This window comes from Cydia strobilella, chromosome 10 (assembly GCF_947568885.1).
Source record: "Cydia strobilella chromosome 10, ilCydStro3.1, whole genome shotgun sequence".
In the NCBI taxonomy this organism is placed as follows: domain Eukaryota; kingdom Metazoa; phylum Arthropoda; class Insecta; order Lepidoptera; family Tortricidae; genus Cydia; species Cydia strobilella.
In genome coordinates, this window is record NC_086050.1 from 9,368,836 (window position 1) to 9,373,490 (window position 4,655).

Below are 4,655 nucleotides of genomic sequence, written 5' to 3' on the forward strand. Positions count from 1 at the left end.
GCGCGCCTCTACAAGTGCGAGCTACCAGCGCGCCTCAACTAGCGCGAGCTACCAGCGCGCCTCTACTAGCGCGAGCTACCCGCGCGCCTTACCTTACACGCTGACAACGCGCCTTACCTTGCGCGTGATATCAGCACGCCTCTACAAGCGTGTGCTACCAGCGCGCCTTACCTTGATGCGCGCGCTATCAGCACGCCTCTACAAGCGCGTGCTCCAGCGGACCTTACCGGCGCGCCACTCCATAGTCCATACGTTCGCATTCACCAAGAAGACTCCTCGTATTCTTCGTTTTTCTACCAGAATCGTCTTGCTAGCGTGTCATATTGACATATTATTTTAGGTCAAGCCGTTAAATAAAGAATCTACCTTTTTTCTTTTTCTCTTCACTCTTTCACACTCCCTGCTCCGTTACGCACTCCTCCATATACGTGGAGGAGGACGTAACGTGACAAGATACATTATGATAAAATAAAAATGAGGACTGATTTAGTGACGTATAATTTTATCTACAACATGACACGTGCTTTATCAACACTGCATACCACTTAAAGGGAAAACAAGGGAAATGCGACGATTACACTCGATATCTGAAGAAAATAGCGCGTTATAGATCTTTCGTGATTATTGAATTGGTATCTGCCTTGGAAACAGACATTTTGTTTCTGGCTAAGTCTGACCAAGATAAGTTGGCAGCTATTTTGATGAAATTATGACGTTAACTTAACACGCACTGTCTGGGCTATCAAAATCGCAGACAACATATCTTGGTCTGACTATGTGCGAAGTAGGTACGTATTGGGGGGATAATACAAACGACAACAACGCGGATGGGAAAAATGTGAAATTTTATGGAATGACATCTTCATACTGTTTGAGAGCTGTCAGACAACTAATGTTTCCCATACCCGTCAGGGCGGCACCAACAGTCATGCACAGTGCGAATACGAAAAACTAAAAAAGAAATGTAGTCTGGTGCTTGGAAGTCAATTTTGAGACTTGTCATGTCAGTACCTACCTACATTTTTTTTAATGAAAAAATACTTATCTTACATAATTGTATTGGACTAGCTAAACTGTTCTCAGGATTTATTTCTTAGCAAAGGGCACCAATATTAAATGTGCTAAATAGTGTTCATAGATTAAAATGTATACACACACAAATACATACATAGTATAAAACAGTCGCTTTCCGCTGTCTGCCTGTCCCTATGTATGCTTAGATCTTTAAAACTACGCAACGGATTTTGATGCGGTTTTCACCTATCAATAGAGTAATTTTTGAGGAATCTTCTGTAAGATAATCCGCCAGGAAAATTAAAATGCTTCTTAAGGGGCCCACTGATAACTAGTCCGCCGGACGATATCGGCCTGTCAGTTGTTCAGAACTGCCACATTTTTGGGCCCACCTTTAGGCAACTATTTTGTTGTTATGATTTATGCCACCAAGTATCTAAATGCGAGGTGTCTTTTCTAATGCTAAAAATCCGTCAGCCAATAACAGGTGGCATCGAACGGTACCAACAATATAAAGGGTCTACATACAAGTAAAAAAACCGGTATGAAATAAAAGATTGGATTTTAAAATGTGAACCCATTATGAGAACGGGTTGCGGCTGGCACTCATAGGGACAACTCTAAATAATTTTTGTCATAATTATTATTCGTGTGTGGAATTTGCATACAATATGAAGTGGGAGCAGTGGCGCCGCGCCACCTACGCGGCCCTTTTAGGAACTAGTAATAGTTTTGTCGAACTTCTTCAGTAACTGCATATATGTATCTACTACCGGACAAGTTGTTGACAAGATATTATACGCATCTATGTACATTAATACTTGCATCTTTAATGTTTAAAAAAGCCAAATTTTACTGATATCACTCGTTTCTATTCGAAAAAAAAAATGTTAGAAGACAGCTAATAGACACCTATTATTTTTCTGATAAGCACCTAAATAGAAAAATAAGCAGGAACACACCACTTGTAACACGGTGCCGTCGCCAAACACGTTATGACATTTTTGTCGGAAAACGTAGAATTTGTAAGAAAACCCGAGAATGATAAACTGGCACTGCTAACGTTCTCATTTATTTTACAAAACAAGCTCGTTGAGCCCTTATATTCCTTATTTGACCTCCGGGTCCATGACAAATTATGCGCAATCGAATGTCATACTTATCTTAGTTATTTTGGATGAAGCTCTTGAAAATGATTGAAGCCTCTTGTATAACAACTAGTAAAAAAAAATTAATCCTTCATTGTCTCCTCGTCCATTCATAAATTATTAATTATATTCCACCTTAAACATACATATTCACCATCAAAAGCATTAATTTGTACGCATTTACATCAATAGGTACTATGATAATCTGCCAACAATATACACACACGTGGATTTAGGGCGTAAGATCCGTGACAGCTGTCAATTTAAATTTACGAGCCAAATTGTTTACGAGACGTTTTCTGGCAAACGAGATTATGTAACGCTGTTAGGCCTTGTTTTGATGAAAACTTGCCCATTGGTGAACAAAGGACTATTGAATTACCTGCTACCAACTAGTTAAACACTTTTCTTGATACTAAGGTTGTGGTAAATAAACGTAAAGCACGCTAGATGGTTCGCATACACCGTAGCCGTAGTGCGCGTATGTACAGTCGAGTTCATAAATATGTGTACATTTCTTTACCTTAATCCATTGCAATAAGGTGAAAAAATGTATACATATTTATGAACTCGACTGTACAACAACAGAGGAGTCCATATACGAACCTATGCCTAACGCGCGGCCACTACGCGTAAGACTCACAATGTTCGATCCGATATCGAATTTCGGATACCTTTGGAAAAATACAACTACATATGTACTAAAGAAATTTGCAAATAAAAAAATAAAAAAGGCAATTTACTCAATTTTACTTATTTGTTGTCATATTCAAGATCCGATATCAGATCGGAAAATCTGCCAAAAGTGACGTTAAAAACTCTTTCAATTGTTTACTGTTCTCACATTAACGGTTGTTATAACTTTATACCTCCCTGTTGTTAGTGGTCAATCGGAACGGGCAATTTTATTTTTATTTTTTATTTACTTACTATCAACATAAGCGTCTTGAGAAAAAAAACACATTTTTTTTAAAATATGCAAAGGTACACACCTATTTCACGCTAAGAGGTAAATAGCACTATTGGTCAATACATTGGTATACTTGGAATAATAGCGCATTGGCGCTATTATTCTATTTTATTCGTATATATACCTAATCTGCTATAGTTCTAACTCCATTTAACGAGACAAATCGGCACGCGCTGCACCTAAACCGAATCAGTGCGAAAATCCAATTTCAGACGCAGCGGGCTGAAAGGACATAATTTAATCCCTAGTGCAGTGCAGTAATGCAGTTAGGTGCGTGAGTGCGTGCCTTGTAATCCTTTAATCCTAATTCCTGATTGGTGAACTGTGGTCACTACTTTGACTTACTTTGATAGGTTACTAGTACCTATGACATATTTAATATTATTATTTACGTAACCGGGACCAAAGTTATAAAATTATAATTAAGTTTCAAAATTACCTTCGACGTTTCGAGGACGGCGACTCGTGGTGTCTTGGACATATATATATATATATATATATATATATATATATATATACCTACGCTATGTTACTTTGACGGTAAGTACCTACGTAGATATAGACCAGGTACGATTCTGTCAAAAAATACACCTTCGGCATTCGGGTAAAAATCTTAGGTAGGTTTTTTATAATGTATATGCCTAACATATTTGCAAAACAACCTTCCTTTTTAAGCAGGTTAAAGCAAAACGAACCAAAAGTGTTGTAAAATAAATAATAAAATAAATAACATCATTAAAAAAAGCAAAAAGATTTGCCGAAACCAGGGATTGAACCAGGGACCTTTAGATCTTCAGTCTAACGCTCTCCCAACTGAGCTATTTCGGCCGATGTTAAATGATGCGAAATTAGTTATCGCTTCTTGATTACTGTATGTATGTAGTTTATGTATTCACACAATATATTTTTTACAAGCATTTAATGTAAATCAAAGAGATATAACTCCGTAATAGATGTTTACAGTCTAAGGAAAAAACGTGCCTCGAAAATCAAGAAAATTTGATTCTCGTTCAGAGGGCGCCACTAGTTTTGGCCCACTGTCGTATAGATGGCGTTGACTGTTTCGTTTGTAATTTAACAATTTTAACGCATATCAGTGAAAGAACATGGGTCAAAATCATAAAAATAATTAATGCAAATAAAAAAAAACATTTATCTATATTTAAATACATTTTATCATATTTTTATAAATCTTCATTTTTAGTTTTAAAGTGTGTCGACAGATGGCAGTGAATTTACTGGGGTTACAAAAGTTACTATGACAGTACCGCTCTAATGATGTAAATTAAATCAGTTAGAGGTCAAGATTATAGGTTATAGTCAAAGATAAACATTTTTTTTTGCTGTTATCTGGGTGGGTGGGTTAGTGTAAGTACTTATAGTAAAATAAGTATTTTTTTTTTATTTAGAAAAAACTGTGTCCTACAAATGGGTATAGGTATGGGTATGGGTATAGGTACAAAAAGTTCCAAAAGAAGCGTCCGCGAATTTCAACCACATTTTTATAAACCTACAGTTCATAA

At 36.9% G+C, this 4,655-nt stretch overlaps 1 non-coding gene across 1 annotated transcript; it reads right to left on the bottom strand.

Moving 5' to 3' along the window:
• Nucleotides 1–3,887: 3,887 nt before the first annotated feature.
• Trnaf-gaa (transfer RNA phenylalanine (anticodon GAA)) lies at nt 3,888–3,960 on the bottom strand. Its single transcript has one exon. It is a non-coding gene; the product is annotated as a tRNA-Phe (tRNA).
• Between the last annotated feature and the right edge of the window lie 695 nt (nt 3,961–4,655).